At 33.4% G+C, this 12,442-nt stretch overlaps 1 pseudogene; it reads right to left on the bottom strand.

Moving 5' to 3' along the window:
* The window catches only part of LOC110257957, a 92,707-nt pseudogene that overhangs the window by 6,205 nt on the left and 74,060 nt on the right, over positions 1-12,442 (bottom strand).

Below are 12,442 nucleotides of genomic sequence, written 5' to 3' on the forward strand. Positions count from 1 at the left end.
GCGGTAAAACTGCCACTTATGCAGATGCCATGATACTATATATAGTAAACCCTAAGGACTCAACACATAAACTGCATGAACTGATCAACAAATTCAGCAAAGTACCAGGATATCAGGTGACCATTCAGATATAAGTCATGTTTCTCTCTACTGAAAATGGAATTTTAGAAAAGGAATACACAAAAAGCAATACCTTCTAAAATGGCAGGACAAAAAATCAAATACCTGGGAATACATGGGACCAAGGAGGTAAAAGACTTATATGCTAAGAAATATTAAAAATATTAGAAATATTAATCACGGAAATTAAAGAAGATGCAAAGAAATAGAAATATACTCCATGCGCCTGTGTTGGAAATATTGATATTGTAAAGATGGGAATACTACCCAAAAGCAATCTAAAGATTCAATGAAATTTCTATCAAATTACTCATGACATCTTTCACAGAACTAGAACAAGCAATCCAAAAATACATATGGAACCACCAAAGACCCAGAATTGCCAAAGCAATGCTGAGGAACAAAAACCAAGCAGGAGACATCTGTCTCCCAGGCCTCAGGCACTATTACAAAGCCACAAACATCCAGACAGTGTGGTACTGGTACCAAAACAGACAGGCAGACCAAAGGACCAGAATAGAGAACACCGAAATAAACTCAGACACGCATGTGTAAATTAATCATTTACAAAGGAGGCAAGACCATAAAATGGGAAAAAGAAAGTCTATTCAGCAAGCATAGCTGGGAAACATGGAGAGCTACATGCAAGTCGATGAAACTAGAACACACCCTCACACCATGCACCAAAATAAACTCAAAATGCTGAAAGACTTAAATATAAGTCAGCACACCATCCAACTCCTAGACGAGAACATCGGCAAAACATTCTCTGACATCAACCTTATGAATATTTTCTCAGGTCAGTCTCCCAAATCCACAGAAATAAAAGCAAAGATAAACCAGTGGTATCAAATCATACTGACAAGCTTTTGCACAGCAAAGGAAACTTAATAGAGACCAAAAAGACAGCTTATAGAATGGAAGAAAACAGTTGCAAATGATGCAATGGATAAGGGCTTAGTCTCTAGAATATATAAGCAACTTATACAGCTCAACAGCAAAAAAGCTAACAACCCAACACCAAAATGGGCAAAGTCCTGAAGACACATTTCTCCAGGGAAGACATACAGTGGACAACAAGCTCATTAAAAAATGGTCAGCATCCCTGATTATTTGAGAAATGCAAATGAAAAGAACCGTGAGATACCACCTCACACCAGACAGAATGGCCATCACTTATAAGCCCACAAAGAACAAGTGCTGGAGGTGTTGTGGGGAAAAGTGAACCCTCCTGCACTCTTCATGGGAATGTATACTGGTACAACCACTATGGAGAACAGTATGGAGGTACTTTAGACAACTATATGTAGAAGCAGCACATGAGCCAGCAATCTTACTCTTGTGCAGATATCTGGACAGAACTTTCCTTAAAAAAACACATGCACCCACATGTTCATTGCAGATCTATTCCCAGAAATGATACAAATATCCATCAACAGATGATTGGATTAGGCAGAGGTGGTACATACACACTATGGAATACTACTCAGCCATAAAAAGAATGTGATAATGCTATTTGTGGCAACATGGATGGAAATAGAGACTCTCATTCTGAGTGAAGTAAGTCAGAAAGAGAAAGACAAATACCATATAATATCACTTAAATATGGCATCTAATATATGGAACAAATGAAACTTTCCACAGATAAGAAAATCATGGACTTGGAGAATAGATTTTGGTTGTCAGGGGTTGTGATGGGAGTGGATGGATGTGGAGCTTGGGGTTAATAAATGCAAATTCTTGCATTTGTAATGGATGAGCAATGAGATCCTTTAGTACAATTGCCCTCCTTCTATTGCTATAAAGCTTCTACACTCCTAAGCACAATGACTAAGTATAATTAAAAGGGAAAGTTGCAGATTAAGCTCTACCTATTAAATTCCCAAATACAAATTTACCTTGATATCCTTACTTTACATATGCTATAGTTTCCTGAAAATGCTTTCTCACAGGAGTACCCATATGAGATTAGTCTACTCCAAAACATAACTACTTATCTCACCCTTTTCTCATGGTTCCCTAGTGTTGGGTTTGCTTAGAACCCTAAGTTTATCACTAAATGTTTAATAAACTTAAATGATAGAGGATATGTGAAAACGGGTACCTAATTGGTTTTAATTTAATTTATGGCCTCTTATGATCTATTTCTTTGAGAAAGTCCCTCTTTGGCCCTAAAATGGTAATAGTTTATCTTAAATATACATTTCACATCTGTGACTTTTCCTAACTAACATTTCTGTGTTCAAAAAAAAAAAAGGAATTATAAAGAATGATATTGTAACTGTTTTTCCTTTTATTTACAAATCATTTCAGATACCACATGATGTCAAACAGGATTGTGACAATTTACTACAACTTCTCTCTTTATATCATTGAATGAAGTGTTACTCAATATGTTTCAATTAACTTTGAAAATAAGCAATGACCCTTCCTTAAAATTCTATATTGAGCACTTCTTTCTTAATGCTAAATGAAAGTCTGATGTGTTTTATCTGTAGAGCTAATTACTGTCTATCATTATTCTACCCTTCACTTGTTTAATTTTTTTTCTTTTTAAGTAGTAAAACTTAAAAGAACCTGTGCACATATCTGTTAATTTTTTCTTAGTCTTTCTATTTTGAAATGGCAGAATTCTAGGAAATTGGAAAGGCATTGAAAAGGTGGCCTGTGTGTACTTTACACATGTCCCCTAATTGAGCGCTCTCATGTAATCTGATGTTAATATAGCACACTTTAACTAACCAGAATTTGACACTGGTCAATTTATATGTGTATAGTTCTATTCCAGTCCATCCACATGTAGATACATGTAACGGCCATTATATTCAATAGAGAAAAAATGGTACACAATAAAATTTTAGTCTTAGGCTATTTTGAATGTTTCAATCTTTCATACTTTCTACTTTATTACCGGAAGAACTCTTAATCGAAAAATCATACCATACTAAAAATATTTGAGATGGAATATTACTTTTTTTCTGCTGGATAGTTAAAATAGTATATCAAATTTTATTTCTCCTTTAAGAATTGATCAAATAAATTATTTCCAATGTTTAGTGTTAATTTTCTCTAAATTCCAGCTTCATCTATTTTTTATCTGAACTCCCCCCCCCAAAAAAAATCACAAAAATCAACCACATAAAATTTTAGTGCACTCATGGTAGGAATAAATATTTCAATTTCTGAATTTCTACTATTGTATTTTTATACCCAGTCTATCACTTCCAGCACTAGTTTAAAATAACCAAATTTACCTCTCCCCAAAGGATACTCTCTTACAGTAAGTGTTATATACAACTAAGAAATTAATTGTGGACTAGAACCAGTAAGGCCATGGATTGCTGATGCAACTGAAAGCCTGGCAATGCATAAAACACCATGGCTTGACATTGCAATCTCCCTTTTCAGCATCATCTTTCCTCTTCTGATGCTAACTTCAACGCTCTTTCTTCTCCTGTTTAAGTTTTGTGAACAATTTATAGTAATTTTTAATGGTCTGTACACACCTGTTGGAATGAAGTAATATCCAGGGTTAATATTTCTTGATAACAGAGATGTAAAAACATTTGAAAGATCTTTATTTCATGCATCTCTACTTTGAAAATTATATTTTAATTTAGTCAATAAACACCAAATTATTTGCCTATCATGTAATTTTGGATTTAATCATATTTTCATTTATTTTGTCCTGCTTCTTTAATTCTAAAAAATAATACATAAACTCATTTGAAAGGTACAAAAAATAATGATCACCCTTGAACAAACTAACAGCCTCCTCAAATTTATTTACGATTTTTATCATTTTTTTCTTTTCTTTTCTTTTTTGTTCTAATGTTGCTTATTTCCCCAGTACAATTTTTCCCTACTGTACAGCATGGTGACCAAGTTACACATACATGTATACATTCTTTTTTTCTCCTGTTATCATGCTCCATCATAAGTGACTAGACTGAGTTCTCAGTGCCTCATAGCAGGATCTCATTGCTGATCCATTCCAAAAACAATAGTTTGCATCTATTAACCCCAAGCTCCCAATCCATCCCACTCACCACCCATGGCAACCACAAGGCTATTCTCCAAGTCTGTGATTTTCCTGTCAGTAGAAAGTTTCACTTGTGCTGTATATTAGATTGTAGATATCAGTGGTATCATACGGTATTTGTCTTTCTCTTTCTGACATTTCACTCTGTATGGTAGACTCTAGTTCCATCTGTGGTGCTGCAAATGGCATTATTTTGTTCCCTTTTTATGGATGGGTAGTATTCCATCGTGTATCTATACCACTGCTTCCTAATCCAGTCATCCATTGATTGACATTTGTGTTGTTTCCATGTCTTGGCTATTGTGACTAGTTCATTGTCCTTGCAGTACTTACTATTTTTAGTTTGCTTATAACCATCCAGCTTTTTCCTTGTCTCTGTTATTCTTTAAATATATATTTCAATTACTTTTCTAAAAATAATTTGTGTTTTTATGCGATTTCAATGATTAATTGTTTTCTTATAAAGGTTTGTAAATATTTTCCCATGAGGTGAACCGATATGAGTTTAGTATTTCAAAGATTAAAAATGATTTTGATTTATTGTTCTTCTACTGATGAACTTTACTTCATTGTAATATCTATGCTTAAATGTGGTTCTTCAAAACTCAATAAGACATAAAGAAATCCAGTAAGTGATAAAAGCAAATACAAACACTCTCTGGAGGAATTTACCTTCAAGGTGACCTCAGAGAAGTTCCAAATTTCTATGGACATACCCTATTACTTACAAAAAGAAGATACCACTAGTGAAAGAAATTTTCTCCAAACATTTTATTTGAGGCAAAACACAAAATAAAGTTAGTGCTTCTAAAAGATAAAAGGGTTTACAAAATGAAAAGGTAATTTCCTCAGTACTAATGAACAAATCCTTAAACGAAAAAAGAGAAACGCTAGAAAAAATACATAATTAATGATTTTGAATACATTGAAAATAATCAGAAAACTGGAAGTATGTCCCATAAAGTTGGCGAAACTAGTGCATGGCTAAACATTAGAGATTTTAGAACCCTCAAGAATGAAAAATGAGGAAGTCTACAATTCTAGAGATTTAGGAGATGAAACGTCCAGTCATTTCTCGAAAATACAGTGTTTTTTAAATGACGAAACAATTTTAAAGTATTTAAACCATGAATTCTCAGACTAAAGACTGTATGTCAGGCATGCATGTGTGTGCGTGTGTGTGTGCGTAAACATCAAAACAAAGAAAAGATGAAGTGCACACTTTTGGGTAATTAAGTTACTGGTAACAGGCTAAAATCACCAGTTTTATCAGTCACACACCACTTACTAGAAATACAAAGAAAGAGCAAGGCATAGAAAAAAATAAGACCTAAAAAATTCATAGTAAAAACAAAACGAATTAAAAATGGCTAGAAAACCCACCCCACTTCCCTGCTTCCCCTTGGCAGCTGCTGTGTAGCACAGGGAACTAGGTCTAGTCTCTTATGTCAGAGCAGGATAATGTGAGAAAAAGGAATGTATACCTAGATGTGTAACTGGGTCACCATGCTGTACAGTAGAAAACTGACAGATTGCCGCAAGCCAGCTATAATGGAAAAAAACAAAAATCATTATATAAAGAAATGCTATAAACACTTGTGAAAATTTTAAAAATATTATATCAGAAAACATGACTTCTAATTTTCTATACACTGAGTAACAGAAAAATGACAAACTAATATAAATTGGAAGACAAAAACATCTCAACTGATTTCCAACTCCAATCAGTTGAGCTCATTTCCTGACATAAATACAATTTCAGTTACTAATAAAAGAATATATGTCATGAGTATAAAGTAAAAATAATAGTAAGTGTAAACAGCATCTATCTGTAAAAGGAAAATATTTCCATATCATTGAGCCTTCTGGTATCTTTCTACATTCGTCTAACACTCTCTTACCAGATAACCCAACATTTCTACGTGCATTGAGTCTGTCCTGTCACCTATGTTTTATGTGGAATTAAATATATGCTAAATTAAATGAGAGGACATATAGCTGTATAATTAGAACAATTTTGTCCTTAAATACATATTATGCTATGTTATCTCCATGTCATTTTTGCCTCCACCGTAAAATGATCTCTTTCACCTGCTCTATATTTTCCATTATATAATCAAAAACCTTTTATTGAAGAAAATTTTAGAGACATCTACATCTTTGGAAAAATGAAGAAGGCTCTGAGTCTGCATTTGTGTCTAGAGGGTATAAAGATAAACACATACATTAGATTGTTTTTTCTTAATTTCCAAGGGGGGGAAATGAAGATAAGGTGCAAGAAAAAGATATCTGAGAACTTTGAAGAGCCAGGATGTTTAACATTGATCCTAATGGATAATTTCTGTTAACACCATATTTCAAACCATTTATAATTTTTATAACATGTCATTATAAACTATTTCTGAGGAATTTCCTCTTTCTTTTACATTAAGAAAAAAACTCTCAAGAAGACATTTTCCCAGAAATGAAATAGTCATACTACTTTAAAATGTGACTTTGAAAATTTCAATTTCTAGGCATTCCTGTTGTGACTCAGCAGTAAGAAACCTGACTAGTGTCCATGGGGATGCAAATTTGAACCAGGCCATGCTCATTTGGTTAAGGATCTGATCTTGCTGTGAGCTATTGTGCAGGCTGCAGACACAAGTTGGAATGGAATTGCTGTAGATGTGGTGGAGGCTGGCAGTTGTAGCTCTGATTTGATACTTATCCTGGAAAATTCCATAGGCTTCACATGCATATATGTGCATATATACACACACACACACACATATATACATATATATAAAACACATACATAGATTACAAACATATGTATATATATGTGTGTGTATATATATGATATTTTAGAAATATATATATATATAATTTATGTATATATAATTTTATATACCTCTACAATTTTATGTACATTTCTAAAACCTTGCAGAGTTTTTGGAGAGAAGATTAAGCTGTAAGAATATATTAATTGGAGACTTTAAGTCAATATTAAAGATGGTGGTGTCCTCAACTGGGATCTGAGTTTTCTGAAACACAATTCAGCACTCTTAATTCTAACACACGAGTTTAAAAAAAAAAAAAGCCAAGCATTCATAAATTTATTTTCAATTGGTATACATTTTACATTTTATAGCCAAATACTGGAAGCCATGAATTAAATCCATTTATGATGCTATGGTATGATTGACGCAGAAACAAACTATAAGGAAATACAGATCAGTATTCCTTAAGCATGCCATCAAAAAATACTGCAAACCCTAGAAAACAAATAAAAATACAATATAAAAAATACAAAAAACCCCAAAGTAAGTCCAATATAGAAGAATGAATGTAATCTCCTGTAGTAATAGAGTTCAGGATAAAAGCCGCATGATCCTCTCAATAGACAGAGAAACAGCTTTTAACAAAACACAACCTTATTTCACAATGAAGCCTTTCTGGCCACAGAAAACAGCAGAGTATTGTCTCCATTTGCTAAAGGTCATTAGGTAAAGGTCATTAGGTAAAGGCAGATGATAAGGAAAGATTGTAAGAGTTTTTTTATGATTTGGGAAGAGGAATAAGATATTATGCATAATTAGACATGGTATAAAATTCTAAGAGCAGCCATACCTATAAAGATAGCAGTTTACATCTTAACCAGTAAAGTTTTGATTTTTTTACTTTCAAAAATAATAAACACATTTGATACATGCAACTCATTTAAGACAAAAGAGAAGGAAGGATAAAAACAGAGATATCCAAAAGTAACAACAATAGAAATGAGTCCTAAAATGTAATAATCACAGTGAATATTCAATACAGGGCAGTAAAAATGATACCTCAAACATGAAAACATAGAAATTTTGAAAAAATTGGTTGAAATGTATGCACTTCAAGCTATATACTTAATTCAATAATTTTACTTTGACATCTAGCTTTCTCAATATTTATACATAAAATTAAAAATCTGTTTAAAAATCTTAATTTGTGAATAAAAGCTAACAGGTTTGAGAATACTTTTTCAAATTATCTCACATGAAACAAAAAACCTCCTTCCGATGAGGTCAAAATGCACGAGTCTATGTAAATTTTAATATCTAATCTCTGTGTATGATACAGTTAATCTACATTTAACTTTAACATGTTAAGTATCAATAACCAAAAGATAGACATAAGACCTGCAAAAATTTTCAACAATTAGTTTCCCTGCATATGAAAAAAAGTTAAAATGTTTTGGATATAATATTTACCAAATATTTAAAAAATATAAATATAAATAAAACCCCCCAAATACTGTAAAAACTTAAATGAATTGCATATACAAATTTGAAATACATTAATTCCAGTAAGTGCGAGCTTACATTTGATTAATAGATATAAAAATTTACTCTTTAAAAGCATGTTATTTTTTCCTCAACTTTGTGTATAGATTTAACTTGATAAAATAAAGCAACAGCTCCTTTTCCCATTTACCTGTGGGTGGGTGAAACCATCAGATTACCGATAAAATCCAGAGTGAAGAGGCAAAATAAACAGTTTTTACGTGTATTAGTATCAGTAATTTAAGATATTGGAACTCTGAGTAGAAAGGTCTTGTGAACAAAATAAAGTACCTTCATAGAATTTTAAAACAACAGGGATCAATAATTGAAAGTTTAGCTGTTTCATATCTCACAATTCAATAAATTATTTAACACAAATTTTTAACGAGGCTTTGGAGAAAATAAATACTACTCTCCCAAAAATAAAACCATAGATAAGGTCAAAGATCAAATAACAGATTGAAGAAAATATCTGTATTAAACAGTCAAATGTCTCCCCAAACCAATACAAGAAACCCCAAAACAGTAGAAAGTGACCAAAAACGAGACTAGAAAAAGATCTTTCAGGAAAAGAGTAAACACATGAGGCTTTAGCCATATTCAGAGCAGGCAACTGCATCAACTACTGGTTGTTTAAATGCAAATATAAGGAGTTTTCATTGTGGCTCACTGGAAATGAACCTGACTAGTATCCATGAGGACACAGGTTTGGTCCCTGGCCTCCCACAGTGGGTGAAGGATCTGCCATTGCTGAGAGCTGTGGTGTAGGTCTCAGACACCTCTTGGATCTGGCATTGTTTTGGCTGTGGTATAGGACAGTGATTACATCTCCAGGGTGCCTCATAGTCTGGGAACCACCATATGCTCCAGGTTGGCCCTAAAAAGACAAAAATAGAATTGAATAAATAAGTACAAATCAAAATAATACCTGTAAATAATAAGGAATAGAAGTGTCAGTTAAATGGACTTTGAAGGCCAAAAATGAAAACCCTCACAGCATGCAACATACAAAACAAAACTGAAGGCTTTTGCAGAGTGAAGGAGTCTATCAACCAAATGGAAAGATTACCTAGTGAATGAAGGACATACTTGAAAAAAATACATCTGATGAAAGTTTTACTATCCATAACATACAAGGAACACATACAACTTGTGTTCTGATTAAAAAGTGGGTAGAAATCCTGAACCATTTTCAAATATGTCACACAGAAGACCAAGAGTACAAGAAACAATGTTCAATGCTGCCAATCATATAAGAAATGCATATCAAAATGAGATAAAACCTAACATCTTTCAGAATTGCTGTCCTCAAAAGAGAATAAAGGTTGGTGAGATATGGAGACAAAGGAACCTGCTACCCCATTGGTAGGAATATACAGCTACTCTGGAAAAAAGTTTGGTGGTTCCTTAGAAAACTAAATAACAGCAGCACTAATTGCTCAGCATCAACTCAATTTGAGTTATTTATGCAAAGATCACAAGAACATTAATTAGACGATATATATATGGACCCCAATAACACTATTTACAACAGAGAAGACACAGACCAAACTATGAGTTCATCCATGGAGATATGGATCAAGAAACTGTGACTCGTACATGAAATTGAACATTACTCAGGCGTCAAAATAAATGTAATCTTATCATTTGCCACAAGGACAGATTAGAAGGTATCATGCCTGGTGAAATAAATCATACAGAGAAAGAAAAATATTGATTAAGAAATCACTTCTATGTGGAATCTAAAAAACAAAACAAATGAGCAAACATAACAAAGCAGAAATGGTGTTATGAATACAGAGAACAAAAAGGGGGTTGTGAGACGGGACACAGTTAAAGTGAGCAAAGAAATAGGTGAGGGAGATTTTAAGAGATGCAGCCTTCCAGCTGTGAAATACATGAGTCATAGGTGTGAAATGTTCACTGTGGGGAATATAGTCAATTACTGCAAACCTTTTGTGTAGTGACAGTAACAAGTGTTCCCATAGTTATCATTTTGTAATATATAGAAATACATAAAGTTGAATATGAGGAACTGAAACAGTGCTGTAGGTCAATTATATTTCAAAAAACAGACAAATATACCATAGAAAGAAGAGGATAGATTTGTGGTTAAGAGAGGTGGGGATGGGCACTTAGCTGAAGGCCTTCGGAAAGTATAATCGTTTAGTTAGATGATAAGTACATAATACTATATATAACATTGCAATAGTTATATATGTGGATGAAAGTTATCAGAGTGTGTTCTGAGAGTTCTCATCACAGGGAACATATTTTATTTCTATCTCTATTTTTAACAATCTATATGGATATGTGATGATTGAGGTTAACTAAAACCCATAGGCCACGTCATTATGTTGTGTACCTTAAACTTATACAAAGTTATTTGCCAACTATATCTCAGTAAAACTGGAAGAAATAATATATATAACTGCAAATTATGGGAAAAGTTATGAGATTGTTTTCCGAAGTGTTTCTCTTCTCTCAATCTCATTGCGTCCTCACTCAGTAGCATAGATTTATTTCTAATTACTATTTTAAATGATGTTTGTAATGGGTTGAATTAGAAAACAAAGTGAATACTGCAATTCAATAAAACAAAGAGAACTTGACTTCTTCATTTGTATTTTTCAAAACTATCTTTGTCTTATAATTGATAACTTATAGTAATATCTTCCAATTATGGAAATTAGGAGCTCCCATTGTGGCTCGGCAGAAAAGAAACAGACTCTATTCCATAGGTCCCAGGTATGAGCCCTAGATTCAATCAGTGGGTTAAGGATCTGGCTTTGCCATGACCTGTGTTGTAGGTGGCAGATGTAACTCAACTCTCACATTGTAGCAGCTGTGGTGTAGATCAGCAGGTATAGCTCTGATTCGATCCTGAGCTTGACTAACACCATATGCCATGGGTGTGGTGCTAAAAAGACCATAAAAATTCAAATTATGAAAATTAAACCTAAAAAGGGAAGCATTTCACTAAGGAAACATTAATGATTGCCCCCTTAAATTTCTCAGCCTATTATATTTATTCAATTACTGTGTGTATGAGAGTGAATTGATGGCAAATATCTATGAGTGATTACCTCAATATAGGGCCCCAAAGTGGAATGTGCCCAAAAAGTAATGCAGTCATATTTCTGTTCTAGTCTTTATGGAAAAACATAAGGGTAACTTGATCCAATAGAACTGCAACAGTAATGAAGCCAATGGTAAATGACACAGAAAATCTGCCATCATTTTTTCAATAAATAGCAAAAAAATACAGGGCAGAAGCGGCCTCACTAGTGTGGAGAACAGTTGAGAACAGAATGCTAAATGGAACATTTTTATGAGGTTTGGAGCCAAGAACCACTCCTTCTTCCAGAGAGGATACTCAATCAGCTCTTTCTCAACAGGCCCTTCGAATGCTGTCATGGCAGTCCAAATTCTTCCTCTAAATTAATACAGTACACTTTAGCATCCAATCCAAACAGCTATAAGCAAGATACTCTACAATTCAATATTCATAGAAAATCCAAAAGGTAAATGTGGATGAATGAGTAGAATAGAATTCTATATCTAGTTAAAGGGGGTTTTGAATTAATTTGACAGAGTATTCTTCAGGAAAGTTTTTTATGAACAACCACACAATCACACTTCGGTAATGCATAAGCAACCTGGGAACATTGAGATGATGGTCCTGAAGTTCTGCCCAGAGCCCAGCTGAAGTGGAAAGTCGTAGTTCTCTCTGCACACTTCTCAGACCATGACACTGGCCAAAAAACTGAGCACTCGATTTAATCTTGCTGACCACTTTGGGAATTTACATAGTTATTTTATTGAATGTAGACATATTTTTCCATGTTTTATGATTGATATTTGGATTTCATAGAACTTAAAATTCTCTGGGAATGTTGACTCCCATTTCGGATACAGACGCCCCATTTCTTATCTACCAAATAAAAAAAAGCATGATTAACTACCAAAAAAAAA

The sequence above is a fragment of the Sus scrofa genome, chromosome Y (genome assembly GCF_000003025.6).
Source record: "Sus scrofa isolate TJ Tabasco breed Duroc chromosome Y, Sscrofa11.1, whole genome shotgun sequence".
Classification (NCBI taxonomy): Eukaryota; Metazoa; Chordata; class Mammalia; order Artiodactyla; family Suidae; genus Sus; species Sus scrofa.